We start from the raw sequence: 23,046 nt of genomic DNA, 5'->3' as shown, positions 1-23,046 counted from the left end.
GCTGCCCCCTAGTACTAATTGCATTGAGCTTAGGCATTACTCAATGACATGTGTGTAAATAAGTCCCATTCCTTTCACAGACAGTGATTTAAGGCCCCGTACATTTAGTCATATTTATCTGTGATTCCTGCCACAGAGAAGAGCCCTCCAGTAGCTCTTGCATTACAGAGAAACTTGGAGAGATTTTGTGAATTAAAAGGGTAAATTTGTTGCCTTAAAAGAATCCTGTAACTAGCATACATTATGAACAATAAATCTTCTTAATGAATTTTTTTCCTGAAATTTTACTTAGAGCTTGAGGTTGAAGAATTTAAGGTAATGTTATCGGGCTAATGTTTTTATCTTGGGATTACTTAGAGTAAATACATCTCCTTAATTATTAGAGAGTGCTAGATCCCAGACAGATATTGTGGAGTCTGGAAGAGATGTCCCTGACTCTCAAAGAGTCATTCCTGGAGGTTAAAGAAGATGGAGGGGCAACAGGGACAAATCCCCTTTTGAGTATCAGACTCTAGTAAGAGGGGCCAGTCCTACATGAACTAGTAGTGATAAAATATTTCAAATACTATGGGTGACTTTACAGTTTCACTCATATTTTCTTTTTAAAAAAATCTCCCTCTTTATCCTATATCCTCTCTTTTCCTTGTCAGGTTTGGCTCTACTTCTCTCTGCCTTTTTTTTTTTCTTTTCCGTTCTTCCATCTTGTTTTGGTTGATCTAGGTAGGCCGGCCACTTTAAGATGTGATGAAACCACAGCCTTTGAACATGTTATGATCAAACTTTCAGGAAAGCTGTTTCACAATACCACCAAAAGACATGAATATTCAGTCTCTGAGCTGGCAGTTCTGCCTCTAGAAATTCTCCTTAAGGAAATAATCAGAGATGATAGGAGTAATAGTATTTTTTGAGTTTATATTGTGGGCCAGGCATTGACTTTATGTAATTAATTTATTTAATCCTTACAACAACCTCTGATGTATCATCCCCATTTTGCATGTGAGGAAACTGAAAATCAGAGAGATTAAGTAACTTGCTCAAGAACACACAGCTAGTGAGTAGGGGAACTGGGATTTGAACAATGGAAGCCTAGCTCCCAAGACAGCACTCAACCAGGACAGTCCCCAAGGTGATACTCTTAGGTAAATATATATTTTTTAAGATTTATATATTTTAGAGAGGGAGGATGAGGAGTGGAAGGCAAGGGAAAGTCTTAAGCAGACTCTGTGCTGATCATGGAGCCCAATGCAAGGTTCCTTCTCATGACCCTGAAATCATGACCTGAGCTGAAACCCAAAATCTAATCCTTAACCAAATGCACTACCCAGGCACCCCTTGGGCAAATACTTTTTTTTTTTGGGGGGTGGCAAATACTTCTGGCAGGAACTCTGTCTATATAAACAATTTTATTTAAAAAGGTGTTTCACAATTCACTGGTCCATGTAAGGTCTAGAAAATAAAGATTATCAATAAAGATTTAGAATAAAAGGTAAAGAAGAGATACTACCTCTGCGTTTATTGTCCAATCAGAAGAAGATTCTTTGTGGTGTCCAGGCACCATCTCCTCCTGTGAGGATTCAGGAACCATCTCTCCATACTTTATTGTCAAATCTTCCATTCAGCTAGTTTCCTGTTTTCTACCATGAGAGGAAAATAACAAGACTGTTATTACTACCATGCAATGGCTCTTCTGATGGAAACAACATAGATCTTGTGTCCTCTGCAGGGCCCTAATACCATTTATCTCACACTGTTTTCATCATTACTCAGGACACTGCATCATCGTCCATCCATCACCTGTGAAGGCTGGCTGCCAGGGATTCTCAACATTGTCGCTGGGCTCTCTGGGGTGACTGAAGCAGTGCCAGCATCAGGGGATGCAGAGTCCTGCCACCACCCTGCTGGTGGATGCTGTAGATGAGAGGAGGCTCTGTGGTCAGAACACCTGTGGGGAGAACTGACGAAGTGCCCCCCACCCACACACGCACTAGATTCCAAGAGCAATTCCGTGGTGACCATTGCAGATCTGGAGCCCCAACTTGTCTGGTGTCCTCAGTGAGTAGGATAGCCTCCTCTCAAAATAGATTATAGAACTGCATATTTTTTCTGTTAGAAAAATATACAATGTTCGATGATTTTTTTTAAGATTTTTTTTATTTATTTGACAGACAGAAATCACAAGTAGGCAGAGAAGCAGGCAGAGAGAGAGACAGAGAGAGAGAGGAGGAAGCAGGTTCTTTGCTGAGCAGAGAGCCCGACATGGGGCTCGATACCAGGACCCTGGGATCATGACCTGAGCTGAAGGCAGAGGCTTAACCCACTGAGCCACCCGGATGCCCCAGGTAAGACTTTTTAAAAAAATGTTTTTCAGCTGTTAACAATTGGCTCTGGGTTCTTTCCCCTCCACCCGTATGCCTCTCAACTGTTAGGTTGTACAGAGATATTCTTATTACCTGAAAAGTCATTCTTGAATCCCTGATATGATGGAATTACAAAAAATGTCACAACCTGAAAAATGTTTACTTGTTTATTTGAGAGAGAGAGAGAGAGAAATAGAGAGTGAGAGAGAGAGTGAGAGCACAGGCAAGTAGGGGGTGCGGTGGAGGGAAAAGGAAAATCTCAAGCAGACTGTGCTGAACACAAACCGTACGTGGGGCTCAATCTCATGACCCAGGGATCACGACTTGAGCCGAAACCAGCAGTCAGCTGCTTCATTGACTGCCACCCAGACGCCCCACCACCTCAACATTTTTAACAATAAACTGAGCACACTTATAAGAGTTCCTACTCAAATAGTTTTCAATATGTTTCAAAACCTGTGATTGCCTGAATATTGATGCTAGTTTGATTTTATTAACATTCTATCACACAAGGCAAATAAACTCAAAAACAATGGCAAATCTCACCATAGAGAGACTTTCATAAAGTCACCCAATCTAAAGAACTACTCACTCCTCCCACTCAGAGGACCCCTGGCAAGTAAGTTTCTGGCAGTAAGTTTGATAGCTGAAGAACAGGAAGTTGACGATACTTTGAAAAAGAATGACTTGAATATCAAAGGATTAAGAAAAGATCTTATAAAATAGCAGGCAATCCTTGAATCTATATGCAGAGAAAAAAGACCTTCTTTCTCTTTTGTAGTGAAAGTCAAATGTGAAGAATGTCAAACTATGCTAAGAGATAACTTTGCTGGAAAGAAAATATTGTAACCCCCCAAAAAGCAAGCGAAGCCTAATTCCTCCTTTATCTAAAGAATTCTTGTGTAGATGAAGTGATAACCTCAAAGTTTCAATGTCATATAAAACTAATCTTCATAATTTAGCTTCATTTTTCAAGATAAGAGCCTAATAAAACTTTCTTTTTTATTTGTTATTTACTATTAAAAGTTGCTTCCCTTTCTGTGCAGGTTCCCTTTTAAGAAGCTCTTTTCTGGTACCAATTATTCTTGGATAATGAGGACTTTTTGTACTTTATGCTGTCATAGCAGAGGCTAAATGGGGTAAGCAAGGCAGGACGGCTTGCTCGTCTTCAACCTCACTTCAGTGAAACAAAGTCTTCAAAGGACCCACAGAGTCAAATGCAGTGAGTTGAATTACTTTTCACCTGGCTTCACATCCAAGGTCTAGCTCCTCATGACCAGCTTTGATGAAGGCCTGCTGGCCCCGCAGGAACAAGTTCGTGGTGACAATCCTCAGTTTCGTAGGGACTCAGTAAAGACCCTACTCTCCAGGGCAAACCGGGCTGATGTCAGCAGTCTCTACTTAGAAAGTCATTTTCTCAGAAAATTCTTCTAACTAGATTAGAAGTGTAAGGAAGAGGGTGCTTGGGTGGCTCACTCGGTTAAGCATCCTACTCTTGTTCTCAGGGACAGGGGATCAAGCCCCGTGTCTGGCTCCACGCTCAGCATGGAGTCTGCTTGGGATTTTCTCTCTCCCTCTCCTTCCGCCCCTCCTCTCTGCCCACATTACCTCTAAAATAAATAAGTAAATCTTTTTTTTCCCCTAAAGAAGTGTAAGGAGGGATATCAGCTGGCTCAGTCAAAGAAGCATGAGACTTTTGATCTTGAGATTGTGAGTATGAGCCCTACATTGGGTGTAGAGATTACTTAAATAAAACAAAACAAAACGAAAAGGAAGTGTAAGTAAAGTGGCCAATATTAAGGATTAAGCCTCAATTTGGATAATTTACTTGGGAGAAATCCCACCGAAACTGGGCAGATATCTCTTAAAAAGAGTAAAAATTATAGTTAGATATTTAACACCCCACACAAAAGTGGACTCTTTCAAACAGACATGGGTAACCTGCTTCTTAGTCAATTTACCCCCCTCTTGGATGCTGAAGTAAAATGTGACTAATATCTCCGTAGCACCTTTCCTAAAAAGGTTATAACGAAAAGATATAATCTTTGTTTCTGCTGAGCACAAACTGTTTGAGTTTCTTAATGATAAGCCATGCTACCTTACATCTATTCAAAAGAGCCAGGATTCCATTCTTCACAGTCAAAAACTCTATCCCATGTTAAAGAAAAATTTTATTAGAGGACCCTTTGTCAATAGTCCTTAAAATAACATCAATTAAAAGGGATTCTTAGTTGAGAAAACAAAGATTTAAAAAAAAAAAAAACCTACAAATCCGTTCAGAGATTGAACTATAGCTAAATTGTCACTAGTCCCTATTGGAATACAGATAATGCTAGCATTAAAACATCTTAATACTGGGGTGACTCTGTAGCTCAGTTGGTTAGGTGTGGGACTCTTGAATTCAACTCAAATCTTACTCTCAGGGTCATGAGTTCAACCCCTGCATTGGGCTCCACACTGGGCATGGAGCCTACTTTAAAAAAATAAATAAATAAAACAACTTAATATTAGCCTCCTCTATAATTTAGTTGCTGGTTTGCCAACGGGACAATAGTCTTCTGCAGCCAGTCTGTTTCCCCATTGGTTTTGCTCATTCCTAACATCCACTAAGAAGAGACTAGAATAATAAGAAGTAAAACTTGAATTCATCAATTCCAATAGTTGTTTGCAACTCTAACTCAAAGAGCTGAATTTAAAGTATTAATAGGTTTGGAACTGCTTTTATGAACTTCAAATATGTACCATTCCTGGTGAATTTCCTTTTCGTAGCTTACCTTTTTGATCGATATCTACCCTCCTGTACCATGTTAAGAAATGAAACATATCACTAACTTTATTTTTTCAAAAATCAAATAAATCTAACTCTGAGAGGAAAGTTAATCACAGTCATCATTAGAACCCATTATCTGTTTCCCACTATCTTCCCCCACTACCAGCCAGGATCTTTTGAGAGCTTCTGAGGTGTTATGACAAAGCAGAACATTTAGAAAACTCCAGGGCTGAATGGCCCACGCTGGCCGCCCTGTAGCTTACAATCGTCTGTGACTTTATGGGCCTTGGAAATTGCTCCACAGTTTTAGTGCCCCTCAGGCAGGGGACTTAGAGGCCAGAGTCCCTCACACAAGCTCCTCTGAGGTTCTGTACCCTCCCTCAATCACTAAATGTTACAATCTCACTACTGTTTGCTTCTTGCATTAAACATTCTCTTTCCTCTTCTCTCTCACTCCAAAACTGGATAACCTATCTCTCTTTCCTCTTTCAAAAAAATCTCTTAATTTTTTATTTCCAAAAACAAAACCCAGAAAGGGAGGTTGCCTTCAGGCCATTTCCACCTGACTTTGAAACATAAACTTCCCTGAGAAGGAAAAATCCCAAAGTTCATGTCTCTTCTTGGAAAAGGATTAAAAGAAAAGCAGGAAGAGCCAAATATATTTCAATAATTATCATTTATGATGTGGTTTATAATTAGATAAACAATATGACATAAAAATGCAAAATAAATACAGTGAGTAGCCTGATGAATGGTGCTAAGAAAAGTTGTTGACAACCATTACAAACAGAATTGCTTTGATTTAACCCGACCTCAGCTGACCAAGATTGCTTATGTTAACATGACTGCTGGGTTTCTTTTTTCTCCCATTCAAAGAAGAATCTCCACCTTTGATACTGAATTTTTGGCCTTGAAATCAATTCTAGCAACATTCAGTCTTCCCCCAAGTGTAAGCATGTAGACCAAATATCCTGTCAGAACCACCAAGTGCAGATTCTTGGACTTTCTCCAAGACTACTGTTCCCTGCAGTATTGATGAGTTTTTATGGTTACAGCACACCATACGCTCGGCAACACATGATCTTGTCAGAGCCAAATATTCTTTCTGTCACTGGTCAGTTAGAAATCTCCAGCCAGGGGGCTGGACTGCTCCGTCCTTAAGCGTCTGCCTTCGGCTCAGATCATGCTGGGATCGAGCCCCGCATTGGGCTCCCTGCTTGGCAGAAAGGCTGCTTCTCCCTCTCCCACTCCCCCTGCTTGTGTTCCATCTCTCGTTGTGTCTCTCTCTGTCAAATAAATAAAAATAAAATATTAAAAAAAAAAAAAACATTTTCCAGCTAGGAATCCATCCTATTCTGAAGCCCATCACATCGCCCTCTTTCTGGTTTTTCTAATTTCTAGGGGCGTGTCCATGCCATTCCTGGGCAGAGCAGGGGTGGGGGGTGCGGTGGAGAGAGGGGTGGATCGGGGGTTGCTTCCCTGATTGGCTCCTGACTGGCCGCAAGCTGCCTTGCCACAGCTCTGGTTAGGGCCATCAGCATCGCACTGTCACAGTCATCTCATGAGGAAGTCTTTGCATCCCAGGAGAAAAGTCAATTACTCAGAGGATTCTTCTTTTGGAATGCTGAGCGCACTTTGTCTAACTCCCTTTGGGTGAAGCTCTTCTCCAGCACTTTACCGGGAGACAACACAGCTCCTTCTCTTCAGCATTTCTTTTGCTTCTGAGAGCTCGCCTCTACTCTGCAACCCCATCTCTCAGTGGCTCAGCTCCATTTTGATATTGAGGTTTTTTTTTGTTTTTGTTTTTTGGGTGGTAGGAACCTATATACCAACTTTTGGAAATTCTGGTTACAAAGCGTGTTATGATAGAATGGGCTGTAACTAGGGACCCTTGCAAATCATTCATGTTGGAACCCTGTTGGGAGTGAAAAGGATGCTATTCAGTTATGCTAAAACAGGATTTAAGCAGAACCAGCCTGGGCAAACAGAAAAGATGTTCACCTTAGTGATAACAGGCTCCCTGAGAAGTGCCAGAATGGCCAGTTCTCCTTCCTTCGTCCCTTCCCTTCCTCGGTTTCCCCCTTCCTTCGTCCCTCCACTCGATTCTTTCCTTCCGTCCGTCCATCCTTCCTTGCTTCCTTCCTCTTGGACTTATCTCTTCCTTGGGCTTCTATTTCTGCTGACCATTGAAAAATTGATCTTACCATTAAGAAGAAATTGATTCAGATTTAACATAACCCAGCATCTCTAGGGGCAAAGGCTCAGGTTCTTAGAGAATCTCTCCTCCTTCCTTTCACCTGGTAATATCTGGGTTTTAGAGAAGTTCGCTGCAGATTGTTCATTTAGGGGGGATCCCCCAGTCCAAGGGTATTGGTAGTCCTTGCTGTCCTTGCAGACCTTTGGTTGGAGGGCTGCTCAACTGCTAGGTGACTAGGCATGGAACTCTGTACTTACTAGGTCTTCAGCCTACACGGCTGCAGTAGAATACCTCCCAGTTTGCTTTCAGCATTCTCAAGGCCCAGGGTTCACTGCCTGGTCTCTTGGCCCTATTGTGGCTCCCAAGTGCTATAGTTCTCCTGAGGCTTGCCTCTATTTAGAATCAGGCCACCACGAGATCCTTGGGGATCCTCTTGTTTCCTTTTGAAGCTCTTCCTGGTAGATCTATGGCCCAGGGAAAGTCTGCATACTCTGCCAGGCATAGGGGAATGTCTGGACCCCTGAGATCTCATAGACTCTGGGTGGAAAGGGTGAGAAAAGGGAGTTGCTCCTTAAGCTGTTAAATCCATAATACACTAACTATCTGTTACCTAGTTCACTGTTGAACTCTTTTAGCTTTATAGAGTGGGTCCTATTGATCCCCCCTCCCCCGGGTTATGGATGTAGAAATAGGAACAGAGAATAAGTAACTTAACTGTGGTCACCCAGAGAGTAAGGAGCACAGCTAGGATTTGAGTCCAGGCATCCTGATAGCGGGGTCTATGCTTTGAACCACTGTGTAGGGAGAAATTTGCGGGTTAGGGTGATAAAATGTAATTATACAACAAAAAGCTTCTCCTCTAAATAAATTATTTAGGTGTTAAGGATTCTTCTGACATGAACACATGAACACAAACTGTGACGCTCAATCCTCTGGAGAATCTAGGTCAGCCCCTTTACTCTATTAACCTAGTTTTTTATTAAAACCATTGTCTGTTATTATTACTGATGATTGAGGCAACAACAGCAGTAAGTTTATTGGCTTGCTGCTTGTAAATCGCTGATATGATAGTATAATAAGTAAGTGTGATTTTTTCAGAATTAGGTATGCTGATCTCTGGTATTTCTCTTCTTATAATTTTAATAGGATATTAAATATGAGAGTAGTTTTTAATGTCTTAAATATATTTTTGAATGAAAAGTTTCCTTGAACACTCGTGGTTTTTCTTGTCTTTTTTCTTTTCTTTCCTTAACAAAGCAAATATTTATTTCAGATACAGAGAGAATAGTCACTCTGTCCTCAACATTTCCTTATCTTCACATCTCTAATTTGATCTTGTACTAATTCCAAAGAACACTTGTGCAATTTCTGGATATTCTGAAATGCATCCCATTCATTTCCTGAAGCCTTGGAAACTCTGTTTCTCCACAGTGCTCCCCTCCTCAAGCCTTTGTTCATTTTTTTTTTTTATTGCCTTTTTGGTTTTGACCCAAAGTTTTCCCTTCTCTCCAACCTCTATGTTTAAAAAAATCTTATTTTATTTTCCAGTTATTGGGTGAGTCTTATTTCCCCTATTTTTCTCTCTGTTTTTTCCCTGGGTTGTTTCAGTGATTCGGTTTCTGGACTTCAAGTGTACAGTTGCCAAATTTGTGCTGCTATTGACCATAAAATTCTGCCCAGTCACCAGACTGTGAAGAAGCAGATGCAAAATTGCTCACTGCCCACCTCCGGACTGTGTGGTTCCAGAGCCAGAGTCCAAAAGCAGACTTTCGCTTCCACGGTCCTTAGATTTGGGAGCCTGTTCCACATACGTTATCTATGTGACCACCTGAGTAGTTGTCTCCTGAGAACAACCTAGAGCCTCTTGTTTAAATAAAGTTAGTTTCATTTTTATTTTGATGTAACTTCTACATTGCTACTACATAAAGAATGTTATTTCTCTTTTTCCATGGGTTTTTAAATAATTGCTATCCTAACCCAGCAGGTCCAATAAAGCCACAGAGGCACTGGCTTGTTAGGTAGGTAATATACACGCACAGAGGTATATTTAGGTACATCACTACATAGGCGTTGCTCTCTTGATTTAAAAATAAGCAGCAGTGGGGCCCTTGCGGGGCTCAGTCATTAAGCGTCTGCCTTTGGCTCAGGGCATGATTCCAGGGTCCTGGGATCGAGCCCCACATGGGGCTTTCTGCTCAGTGGGAAGCCTGCTTCTCCATCTCCCTCTGCCACTGCTTGTATTTCCTCTCTCACTATGTCTCTGTCAAATAAATAAATAAAATCTTTTTAAAAATGATTTTTTAATCTTTTTAAAAAAATATTTTATTTATTTGACAGAGATCACAAGTAGGCAGAGAGGCAGGCAGAGAGAGAGGGAAGGAAGCAGGCTCCCTTGCTGAGCAGAGAGCCTGATATGGGGCTCGATCCCAAGACCCTGGGATCATGACCTGAGCTGAAGGCAGAGACTCTAACCCACTGAGCCATCCAGATGCCCCATAAATAAAGTCTTTATATAAAAAAAAATAATAATAAGCAGCATTAGCTTGCTGAGCCTGGGCTGGAATCTGGAGACCCAGAATCTGGGCAGGGGACAGAAGAAGCATTGTAAGAAAAAAAAGTTCATTGTACTATTCTGTTTACTTGATATGTTTGAATTTTTCCATAATAAACCCCTATAAATTATTGAAATATCAAAAAAAGAGAGAAGAGAAAGGAAAAGGAAAGAAAAGAAAAGAAAAAAAAAAAAGAGATGGAAAAGGCAGTAGTCTTTGCAGAAAAACAAAATAAAAGCCTACTATTTTGTCCAAAGGTGTTAAGGACACAGAGGGACCATATGGAGAATCGATTTGTTAGGTAGTAAAGTAAAAAACAGAGAATATTGACAGCTGACATATTCATTCATTTTCCCTAGTGATTCTTGTAGTGCCATCGTCAGGAAGGATCAGAGCTGGAATCTGATCCATGCAGTTGACCAGATCTCCTTTACACACTGTATCTGTGCTCAACTGCCCTCTAGTTTACAATCTGAGAAGTCACTACCTGTCCTAAGTCATCCACTGGTCTGGGGGAACCCCGGCTGTGACATTCTCTGTCTGACCTTGAACCCACCACATCTGCAAATTCTCTCTTCAGATTGGGACAGAGACCCAGGGGACTTTGGCCTAAAGCCAGGTTGGGGCTGCTGCAGTTGACTTTCACAGGACCCCTGCAGAGTGGGCTGGCTGCTCAGCTGGTACACAGCCTCAGCAGAGATGATTCTGGAAGGTGATTGGTTCCTTTGCTTCCATCGTGACCCTTTTGGGTTGCTCATTTCAGCGCGTTGTGATTACACTTCTTCAATTTTGAGTAGATATGTTATTTTCTTTCTGGCTACTTATTTTTCTACCTTTTGGGGTATCTGTCCAACTTATCACAAAATATAGGTGTTCTTAATTATTTTTTCATGTGTCTAGGTCCCCTTCTGAGTGCTCCTGTGTTTAATGCTGACGCTTCCCTTTTAACCAAAAGTTTATATACTTATATAGCTACATTTCTCCCCTGATCCTTTTTTTTCCCTTGCCCTTTTTAAGAATTGATTTTGAAAGTTTTATTTTTAAATTGTAATGAGTAGACTTAACTTAATGGAGCTGTTTTAGTCTTACAGAAAAACTGAGCAGAAAGGACAGACCTCCCATAGGTTTTCTTGCTTCAATTTCCCTTATTACGATCATCTTGAATCCTTGGAATCATAGTATGTTTGTTATAACCAATGAGCCTGTACTGACACATTATTAACTAGTTTCCATAGTTTATATTAGGGTTCGTTCTTTGTGCTGTGTGTCCTGTGGGTTTTAACAAATGCATGCTGACATGTATCTAACATTATAATATCATACAGAAGAGTTTCACCGGCCTAAAAATCCCCCAGGGCTCACCTATTCATCTCTCCCATCCTATCTCTAAACCTCTGCCAATCACTGATTTTTTTAAAATTGTCTTCATAGTTTTACTTACTTCTTTCAAAATGCCTTCAATGTTGGAATCATACAGTGTGGACCATTTTCAGACTGACTTTTTTGACTTAGCAATGTGCATTTCAGGTTCCTTCATGCCTTTTTGTGGTTTGATAATTCATTTATTTTTAATTGCTAAATAATTTTCCCTTGTATGGAACCTTATTCACCTCTACTGGTAGCTATCTTGATTGCATCCAAATTTTGACAATTAAGAATTAAGCTGCTGGGGGACCTTAGTGCCTCAGTCAGTTAAGCATCTGACTCTTGATCTTAACTCAGCTCTCGATCTCATGGTCATGTGTTCAAGCCCCACACTGGGCTCTGTGTAAGGCTTGGTGCTGGGCGGGGAACCTGCTTTATATCAATCAGTCAATCTGCTGCAAACATTTACATGCAGGTTTTTGTGTGGGCATAAGTTTTCAACTGGTTTGGGTAAATCTCAGGCTCCACAATTACTGGGTCATATGGTAAGAGAATGTTTAATTTTATAAGAAACTAAAGCTGTCTTGCCATGTGGCTGTACAAAGTTACATTCCCACCAATAATGAGTGAGAGCTTGTTCCTATCACTGCACATTCTCACCCAGAATTTGGTAATATTAGTTTCATATATTGTAGCCATTCTAATAGGTATGTGGAAATAGCTCATTGTTGTTTTCATTTGCATTTCCCTAATGACATATGACACTGAGCATCCTTTCATATACTTTTTTTTTTTTTTTTTGCCATCTGTATATCAGGTTTGGTGAGGCATCTGTTCAGATCTTTTGCCCATTTTAAATTGCGTTCTTTTGTTTTCTTATAATTGCGTTTTAAGAGTTCTTTATATATTTGGGATACAAGTCCCTTATCAGATATATGTTTCCCAAAATTTTTCTTCCATTTGGGGGCTTGTTCTCTCATTCTCTTAACAGTGTCTTTGACAGAACAGAAGTGTTAAATTTTCATGAAATTCACCCTATCAGTTTTTTCTTTCATGGATCATGCTTCTGGTGTCGTATCCAGCAAGTCCTTGCCACATGCAGGGTCACCAGTATATTCTCTATGGTATTTTCCAGAAGTTTTATAGTTTTGCAGTGCACATTTAGTACTGGGATCTATGTTGAGTTAATTTTTGTGAAGAGAGTAAGGTCTTTTTCTGGATGCTCTTTTTCTTTCTTTTTCCCTTTTTGTCTTTTCTTTGCAAGTGGATGTCCAGTTGCTCCAGCACTGTCTGTTGAAAAGACTATCCTTTTCCATTGAGTTGCCTTTGCTCCTTTCTTAGAGATCAGTTTACTTGATTTGTATCAGTCTATTTTTGGACTCTCTAGTCTGTTCTGTGTCTCTATTTGTTTATTCTTTTGCCAATATTATACTATTTTAATTACTATAGCTTTATAGTCAATCTTGAAGTTGGGTTGTGTAAGTCCTCTGACTTTGTCCTTTTCCTTCAATATTTTGGTGGCTATTCTGGGTCTTTTGTCTCTCCATAGAAAGTTTAGAACTATACTGTCTATATTAAAAAGTAACTTGCAGGGTTTTGATGGAGATTGCACTGAATATGTAAATCAAGTTTGGAAGAAGTGACATCCTGACAGTATTGAGTCTTCCTATCCACATACATGAAATATTTCTCTACTTACTTAAATCTTCTTTATTTCTTCGAAGGATTTTAGTTTTCCTCATATATATCTTCTATATATTTTTTAGATTTATACCTAAGTGTTTCATTTTGGGGATGTTAATATAAGTGGCATTATGTTCTTAATTTCATATTCCAATTGGTCATTGCTGATATACAAGAAAGCAATGAACTTTTGTATATCAACGTTGTATCTTGTGTCCTTGCTATAGTTGCTTATTGGTTCCAGGAGGTTTTTGTTGTTATTGCTGATTCTTTGGGATTTTCTAAATAGTTAATCATGCTATGCAGAACATGTGAGCAGACAGTTGTATTTTTTCCTTCCCAATATGTATATGTTTTATTTCCTTTTCTTGTCTTACTGCATTAGTTAGGAATTTCAGTACAATGTTGAATAAGAGTAGTAAGAGTGGTTATACTTGCCTTGTTCCTGATATTAGAAGGGAAGTATCTAATTTCTCACAATTAAATATGATGTTACCTATAGGGTTTTAGTATCTGTTCTTTATCAATTTGAGGAAGTTCCTCTCTATTCCTACTTTGCTAAGTGGTTTCTTTTAATCATAAATGGGTATTAGATTTTGTCAAATGCCTTTTCTGAATCTATTGGTATTCTCATATAATTTTTCCTCTTTAACTTGTTATAAGGATGGATTACATTAATTATTTTCAAATGTTAAGCTAGCCCTGCATACCTGGATGGTTTATAAATTGTTTTATACATTGTTGGACTCAATTTGCTAATATTTTGTTTGGAATTTTTGCATCTGTGTTCATGAGAGATAGTGCTCTGTAATTTTCCTTCTCATAATGTCTTTGTCTGGTTTTCGTATAAGGGTTACGCTGGCCTCATAAAATTAATTAGGAAGTATTCCTCTTATTTCTAGTTTTCCTTACTTCTGCTTGCTTCTAGCTTTTTTCATAAGCTCAGCAAGAATGAGTAATCCTCAACGCCTATCTATTAAACACAGGCCTGCTTCCTCCTATATGTTGCATTGTATTTTATGTAAGGGACGACTATTTGCTTTCAATCTTTTAATCACTTTGTGGCCTTATGTTTTAATATTATGACTTCTTTCAGGAAAACCCTCATTCAAGCCACAAATATCTTATTATCAGGAATAGTATAAAGAAAATGTTTTCGAAATTCATCCTTCCATTGGCAGTGGTTCCCAAGATTAATTGTCAATAAATGTCTATTCGTTTGGCATCATTATAAATCAAGCAAAGTAGCTTTCAGAAAATTTCCTTTCATAGGGATAATGCTAGACTGAAGAGATGTATATTCAGAAAATAAGCAGCCCTTTGTAAGGAAAATTCCTTTGAATAAAACTGCCTTCAAGATACTTTGCAACAGCAGCACAAAAGAGCTTCTGCAGGAAAAAACAAAAAACAAAACTCTGACTCTAATTCCAAGGCCAATGACACCACACTGTATATAATACAGTTTCTTTTGTGCAAAAGTAAGAGCATGAGGGGAACAAAGGGAACATTTATGAGAGCCAACATGATCAATTTGAAGAAAATAGCAGCTAGAAACTGCAATCCAATTTTTTTTCTGTCTAGAAAATCAATGAACCACAAGCATCTAATAAATCGGTCAATTATACACAGATGCCAGACTCTACAGAAGATGTAATATTAGGTTTTGCAAATCATTACTGTCTCACAGAGATTTTTATGACAATAAGTTCCACTGATTAAAATGTCAGTATAAAACATTGCCTTTCATTCAAATAGCTAGTACAGACTCACCCTCTGTAATGATGGAATGTAATAATTAGTGGGCAAAGCCCGCATGTTAGCAAACAACAACAAAGATCAGACTGCTCAAAGAAAATTAAAGATTGGTGAAACGAAATTGAGGTAGCCTCAGGCTTAGGTCCTCAATGAAAACACCCAGAGCAACACCCAGGTCCCTGGGATGGCAGTCACTGGGTGTGTTTCCATAACAACTCTAAGGGCTTGGCTGGGCACTCATCGCTGGGGTGACAGCATTAGGACTTCTCTTGAAGGGGAATTTAAAAAATGGTTTTGAATTAAAAAATGATTTTAAACTTTTATCCCTAATTTTTAAAATTGGGGATTATCTTTAAAACTTTTGAGTTCTTTTCTCAGCCTCATTGCCTAGGCTATGGCAAGTTCCCTGTGATATTCTGTACTCAAAAGAGGAGAGACCTAAGCAGAGACTTTCTGACTTTACATCAGGCTGGCTTAGTTTCCACTCACTAGACACAGGCCCTAAGAGGGACTCTGGGCCCCAGTGAAAAGTTTTGCTCTCTTTTGTTTTTTCTTTTAGGGAAAGGGTGCTCCCGACAACAATGGACCCGGTAAAAATCATTGCATAGGATTTGCCCTGCCCCCTTTTGGACCTTACCCCTTCATTTGTACTGTCTTTCCCTATTTCCCCATTTTGTACAGCCTGTCGAGGTGAAAAACATAAGGGAAATCTTTGCCTTCAGTGTCTTTCCTCATTCTAAGGTAAAACTCGGCTGAAAATCTATAGGAGGACTAAATTTCAATAATAAGAGATATTGTGCCCAATGCTTGACTCCAGATAGTGAATTACCTTCTCTTCCAGACTGCTTGTGGACAAATGGCTATGAAGAACTGAATGTTTGTGCCCCCCCAACCAAGTTCATGTATTAAAGCCCTAATGCTCATTGTGGCCACGTTTGGCAATGGGATCTCTAAGGAAGTAGTTAAGGTAAATGAGGTCGTAAGGGTGGAGTCTTGATATAAGACGATTTTTTTCCTTCTAAGAAGATACACCAGAGAGCTCTCTCACCCTCCCTCTCTCTCTCTCTCACTCCCTCTCTCTCTCTCACCCTCCCTCTCTCTCTCTCTCATTCCCTCTCTCTCTCTCTCTTCATTTCCCTCCCTCTCTTCCTCCCTCCATTTCCCCCTTTTCCTCCCTACCCCGCCTTTTTCTCACACAGTTTCTCTCTTTCTCTCTCTGCATGCATGAGGACATAGCAAGAGGGCAGCTATCTGCAAGCCAGGAAGAGAGTTCACTCACCAGAACGTTGATCTTGAACTTCTCGCCTCCAGATTCATAAGACAATGAATTTCTGTTGTGTAAGCTGCGCAGTTGAAGGTGTTTTGTTATGGCAGCTCCAGAAGACTAATATAACAGCATCACATTCCCTCAGAGAGGGAGATTCCTTCTGTCACGGAAGGACAGATCATCACGGAAGATTCCTTCTGTCAGACACAGATGGTATCAGCCTTGACAGTCCTAGAAGCCTGTAATAAAAAACACCATATCACTGCCCTTCATGTCTGGAATAATGGTATTTTTTCTGTGTCTGGAAATCCTAAGGTAAGACAGCATTGTTAATGCGACTTCTGAGTAATGACGGCCCCTGTATCTGCTTAGCTTATGTTGTGGAGATGCTCAAGCCCTTGACACAACTACTGATACCCTGAGCATTGTCATAACATCTTACAGATGGGTCACAGATGACCCCTAACTTTCATCAGGGGTAAGTGATCTGTGGTAATCAGGGAAGATACCATAGGGGTCAGAAACTGAGCTCTACCTTTCTCCTTGATCTCTGGGTGCCACTTTTGGCAACAAAGTAGAGTTTATTTTGATGTCTTTGCCCCATCAGAGTCTGTGATTCTTCTGGCACTCCTTGCCAACTCATTTGTCTGTGGCTGGACCCTTGCTAAGACTGTGACTGAATGTCCTCTTCCCTTTAGGAGCAGCTTGGGGGTGGGCATAGTACATGCAGATTGTATAAGGAGAGAGAGAGACACATGCATACGTTGGGCTGATTGTGATTTGTTCATTTTTTGTAATAATTTGTGATACCTTGATTGATTCATTCTTATTTTAGTGCTTTGGTAGTTACTGCTTACTGTGAATATTCCTTCTATTATTTTGTGACCTTTCTTGTTTTATATCCTCCAAACAAACATTCTCAAAAAGATTTTTGACTCAAATATATTTTGAACTTATTAGCCATTGTTTATGAAGTGCAATACATTGAAATCTAATTTCTTGTATTGTTAAAGTATATCAATGGGGATGCTATTCTAGTTATTCATTTAAAATTAAATTTCTAGGGGTGCCTGGGTGGCTCAATCCTTGAGCATCTGCCTTCCTCTTGGCTCAGGTCATGATTCTGGCTCCCTGCTCAGCCAGGAGCCCGCTTCTCCCTCTCCCATTTTCCCTGCTTGCGTTCACTCTCTCACTGTGTCTCTGTCAAATAAATAAATAAAACCTTTAAAAAATATATAATCAAAATAAATTTCCAAGGAGCTTCACCTTCATTCTTCTCTATGACTTTTCAAATGTTAAGTGAATAAACACAGTAGGCATCTTCCCTTGGAACACAGTACTAGATTTAGTGTAATGGAAACCCTGGGCTTGGAACCCTTCTATTTCCTCTCAAGCAGTTCTGTCAATAGTGCATCTTACTAATGGATAAAATGTTGACAGTTGGTGCTCTGGAGTTGTTTGCCAATCTCTGTGGTATAAACACTGCCCCCATGACCTATTTCAAGCCACCAACATGGTGTCAGTAAATGTGGCCTTGGGAGTGGATGCAGATCGCTTTCCATCTTCTGTGTGGTATGGATACCAGGTGTAACTGTTTCATAAAAAAGCAGACTTTACCCTCTGCACCTGATCTTTGATCAGAGACCTGCTCCTGGGGATTCCTTGTCCCTTGAATTAGCCTTTGTTCCCTAACTGTGCATCTCTGATGCCCACAGATGCTCACCAAACATGATGGAGAAGATATCACAAGGCTTTTAAAAGCCCAGCAAATTCTGGCAGTCTTCCTGCACCCACCCCTGGGCCACATCCTCTACCTTTTTAGTTCAAAAACAATACTTCACTATAGAAAACCAATTTTGCCACATTTATTTGATCCAGTTTATTCGTTAAGTGCTGATAAGTACAATTTTCTGCCTCAGTGGAAGATGGAATAACGTCGGTAAAAGAGTGTGACATAGTCAGTTTTATTTATACAAAGTAAAAAAAGAGCAAGAGAGACTTTCCGTTGGCTGCTCATGTCAAAAATGAGCAAAAGGTTAATCATGCCAGCATATGGCCTGTGCAGTGGTCTGTGGTGGTGGCAGGCATGGTGGGCTTCTCTGTGGGGCAGCTCTGTGCTGCAGTTTGGGGGGTCGTTCCTGTCCCTTTATCCTCATGCCTACCTACCGGCAGTCCCAGAAGTTCTGTGGGCTGCCTACAGTCCATGGAATAAAGTCCTTTTCTGCAAAGTTAAATGAAGCTGGCTTTTGCCTGTGACTAAGAGCTCAGGCCCTAAAGCTAGGTTCAAATCCCACATGTCCTATGTACTAGATTGTGTCCTTAAGCAAGTTTCTCTTCATGACTTGGGTTCCTCATCTCTAGAAGTGGCCTGGTACATCTCAGGGAGTTACTATGTGGCTTAAATGAGTTATGACCCATAAAGCCTTTAGAATAGTGCCTGGCACACAGTGAGCCTCCCAGAACTGTTAGCTATTATCATCATACCGGGTATATTTTAGCAAGAATTGTTGACGTCAACCAACTCCAAATACAAAGGAGAGACAAATAACCATTAAACCATTACTTTTTATGGCACATATTTTAAATTTTCTCAAACATCAGAAATCTCTTCATAGTATAATAGCCTCAAACTTGATACAGAACAGAGAATGTGTATTTAGTTTTTCCGTGACGATCAGCAGTTTAGAGGGTGATCACTCTTTAAATCCAGCATCTGTTAATGTTTAAACCAATTCATAGTTTTCCTCAGAGCACATGATTTGGGACAAAGACAACAACAAACTTAAGTGCCAAAATGGGCTCACTAGCTGCTTTGCATAAAATGAAATGATTTGAACCAAATCTCTGTATGAACTGTGTATGTACTCATCCCACTTCCGCATTAACAGAAACTTTTACTATTATTCTCCAAAATTCCCCTAATATTTGCCTTTTCAAATTCTGGAATGATGATGCTAACTTTAATGTTACAGTCTTATTTCCTTCTTGGCAAAATTCATTGTTTTGCTTTAGTGTTCTAAATTTTTTTTTTTTAATGTTTCCAACATTTCTAGCACATGGGCAATTTTAAAAACTCTGGCTTTCCCCCCTTTTTTTTTTCTTTTTCTTGTTCATTTTGATTAAAAAGAATAGGGAGGAGGGAACCCCTTGCATTTTCCAAAGTATATTTTACAGTTATCAAGTTGACTACTGCCCTTTCTAGCAACAATTAGTTTATTCATTCAACAAATAGACCCAGCATTCTTATCTTGAGCAGAGCTGGGCTACATGCCAGGGATATCTTGATGGACAAGTCGTGACCCCGTCCCCAGAGAGTTTCCAGATGAGTAGAAAGAGAGATAGGCAGTTCTTGACCAAAGGTGAATTCATGGTGCTATGAGAGCACAGCAGACAGGCACCTAACTCAGCCTCAGGGGATCAGGAAAGGAATCCCATGGGAAATGGCATTTAGCTGGAACCTGTAGAGCAAATGAGTTACCTAGTAGATAACAGTGTTTTTAACCTGCTTGGGGAATGGTATACAATTAAACTATATAAAGCTATGAACATATTTTATGAGTCTTTTCCTTTAAAAAAGACAATCACAATTTTTAATGTCCTATAAACCTTTTATTTCTTTTGACAAGGAAGCTATAAATATAGTAGGGGCCCCTGGGGGAACCAAGTTGGTTAAGCATCTGCCTTAGCTAGGTGATGATCCCTGGGTCCCACATTGGGCTCACTGCTCAGTGGGGAATCTGCTTCTCCCTCCCCTTCTTCCACTGCTCATGCTCTTTCTCTCCCTCTCAAATAAATAAAATCTAAAAAATAACCTTACCCAATAATATTTTTTAATATATAAGTATAGTAGATTCCAGATGGAAAACTTACATGTATTTGCAACATAAATTGTACTCCTGATTTTAAAATACTTTTTTTTTTGAGGGGGAACAGAGAATCTTAAGCAGACTCCCCACTGAGCATGAGTAGGATGTGGAGCCCCACCTGGAGCCTGACTTGGGGTTGGATCCCGGGACCTGAGATCATGATCTGAGCTGAAATCAAGAATTGACTGCTTAACCAACTGAGCCACCTAGGTGCCCCTAAAATACTTTATAAACTCATCTTAGTCAGCTCAGGTTGCTGTAACAAACAAAAACAAAAGAAAACAAAAACAAACAAACAAACAAAAAGCCACCCAGCTTAACATCAGCCATTTTTTTCTCATGGTTCTGGTGCTTGAAAGTCTGAGATCACAGTGGCAGTGTGATCATATTCTTGGTGAGAGCCCTTTTCCTGACTTGTAGAAGGTCCCTTCTTGCTGTATCAAAACATGAAGGAGTACAGAGAGCTCTGGTGTCTTTATCTTCTGATGGCACATCAATTCTATCATGGGGGCTCTGCCCTCATGACTTCGTCTAAACCTAATTACCTCCCCAAAGCCCCACTTCCAAATACTATCACCTTGGGGATTTGGACTTCTACATGTACATCTTTTTTTAAGGTTTTATTTATTTATTTGAGATAGAGCAAGAGAGCATGAATGCAGGGAGCTGCAGAGGAAGAAGGAGAAACAGGCTCTCTGCTGAGCAGGGAGCCCCACTTGGGCTCGATCCCAGGACCTTGAGATCATGACCTGAGCCAAAGGCAAATGCTTAACTAACAAGCCACCAAGGTGTCCCTACATGTAGGTTTTGAGAAGAAAAGCATTCAGTCCATAGCAATACTTTATTATATAGTTATGCTTATATTTTGTTTTTCCTGTGTGAGAAATAAATAAGTTCATTTTAGTCACATGGTTTTCTGGGAATAGATCAAATTGATTAAGAATGAAACAATGATTTTTAAGCCCAATAAACATAATAAACTACAAAGTAGTTTCTTTAACTCACATTGAAAATTTATACATAAAACATGCTATTTTTTAAATAACAAATTAGGAGTAACAATATTCTTTTCTTTTTTTAAAAATGATTTTATTCATTTTTCAGAGAGAGAGAGAGCATAAGCTGGCAGAGGGAGAAGCAGGCTTCCCACTGAGCAAGGAGCCCAATGCGGGACATGATTCCAGGACTCTGGGATCATGACCTGAGCTGAAGGCAGCTGTTTAACTAACTGAGCCACCCAGGTGTCCCTATTTTCTATTTTTGCTCAAGATACTACTGCAGTGTATGTAGGTGGCTATTTGAAAGAATAACATCCATGAGGACATGTTGCTCCCATACCTTATATTTTTTTCTGATACATACAATACAAAAATATATTCCATTGTGTTTTTCAGTTCTAACATACAGAAGCATGATACATCAAGATCATCCACTCTCACCAATCTTGCCTGTCTCTCATTTCCATGATACAGTGCCTTGCTGGCTAAACCCAAAGCTAGGTCAGACTTCTCACCTGCAAATTGTGGAAAATATTCTTTCCATCAGGTTGACTATCAACACTTTCTCTCAGCCACAGATCTCAGAAGACACTCAGTCCTGTTCTGTCACGCTACTCGATTTCCCTGGGAAGTTTATCATTCTCCTCTGTGGTGGTTGTTTTCAGTGTCCCATCTGCCTGACCAGCTCATGCCCCTCTCAGCTGATGACCTTGTCTTATTTTCCCTGAAGTGACAGATATATGGCAGAAACAAATCTCACAGTCATCAATGCAACTGTGAGAAAATACATTTGGTTTTCTATAACCTAATGGAGTTTTACCTCTCTCATTCCACGGATGGCAGAAAACTGAATTCCAGGTTCTTCAGCAACTTCAGGATTTTCTCAGTACCTTCAAACTCAGTCCATTTGGGACTACTGTCTTCCCTTTATTCTTCTCAAAGTGACATTTAAGATCCAAGGGGCTTACATTGTATAATCAAGAAGAGACATATATTCCAGCTCCAAACACTGAAAGTCCTGGAAAAAATAACCAACCTAGCAGCAATTTTGATCTAAAAATAGTGTTCCCCACTAAAAGATACCAGACCTTCTAAATTCAAGACTACAGGGTTTTGACTTAATCTTTTCAATATGTCACTGACACCACAGATCCTGCTTCTCAAGCATGCTGGAGATGATTCAGCATAACTACTCATTCCATTTATCCTAAGCTACACACAAAGTAATTTAAGATGAACAATAAGAGTATTTTCTAGCACTATGATTATAAAAGTACTATAAAAGTTATTTTTGGAAGAACTCTTCCTGCTTTTTAAAAAATAGCTATACTATTTCTATATTGTGTGATCATATAGTTATTACTTACTTTTTTCTTTCCCTTCTATTTCTCAATTAGTGTTAATTTGTTATACAAGTATATATTTAGAGCTTACCACCAGTCTTTATGCTGATGTCTTTCCTATAATTTTGGTTATCTGAAACACATTTCCTAGTTTCTTAAGAAGTTACTCATAGAAACAGTATTTTCTGAACTCTTGAGTTTTTCTGAAGTTTTTATTTTTTAAAATCATCTCTGCACCCAACATGGGGCTCGAACTCACAACTCCAAGATCAAGAATCAGATGTTCTTTCAACTGAGTCAGTCAGGCACCTGAATTTTTGAGTATTGATTTCAGTTTGTCTCTAGTCATTAATATTTGTAAGCCATTTTAGCTGGATATAAAATCCTTGGCTTCCATGTCCTTTCCTGGAGCATCTTAAATATGTTATTCCATTTTTCTTCTAGCATAAAGAATTGCTCTCAAAGATTTTGAGGACAATATGATTTTATTTCCCTCATGTAAGTGATCTGGTCTTTTGCTGTGTGCCTAAAAGATTTTTTTAAGTCCAAAAATGTTATTAGAATACATTTCAATATGTATTCTGAGTTGTGTTTTCCCAGGATTGTATGATTTTTTTTCAAAATGTAGTATCAGTTTCATTATGATTGCTGGTTAGTATAGAAAAGTTTTTTCTTCTCTCCCTCTCTCTCTCTCTCTTTTGTATCTCTTGTTATTTGTCTGGTTCCTTAACTTGTGTTTTTCTCTTTTGTTACGTGTATGTGAGTCTTCTTTGCCTGCCTTCTATATTTGTAATTTTCTTTCTTATCTTCTTTAACCATTTTATACTTGAATTTTTTTGTATTAAAATGGTTACTCTTTGGGGTGCCTGGGTGGCTCAGTGAGTTAAGACGCT

The 23,046-nt window shown here is 39.4% G+C and overlaps 1 long non-coding RNA gene across 1 annotated transcript; it reads right to left on the bottom strand.

Annotated features, from left to right (window-relative positions):
• Positions 1-1,591: 1,591 nt before the first annotated feature.
• Positions 1,592-22,098, bottom strand: LOC116588354. Its single transcript, XR_004284901.1, has 4 exons — positions 21,631-22,098; positions 15,959-16,185; positions 8,035-8,118; positions 1,592-1,634 (listed from the first exon to the last, which is right to left on the bottom strand). It is a non-coding gene; the product is annotated as an uncharacterized LOC116588354 (long non-coding RNA).
• Between the last annotated feature and the right edge of the window lie 948 nt (positions 22,099-23,046).

The sequence above is a fragment of the Mustela erminea genome, chromosome 4, assembly GCF_009829155.1.
Source record: "Mustela erminea isolate mMusErm1 chromosome 4, mMusErm1.Pri, whole genome shotgun sequence".
Classification (NCBI taxonomy): domain Eukaryota; kingdom Metazoa; phylum Chordata; class Mammalia; order Carnivora; family Mustelidae; genus Mustela; species Mustela erminea.
The sequence above is the reverse complement of the archived record's forward strand: the minus strand, read 5'-3'. Positions and strand labels throughout refer to the sequence as shown.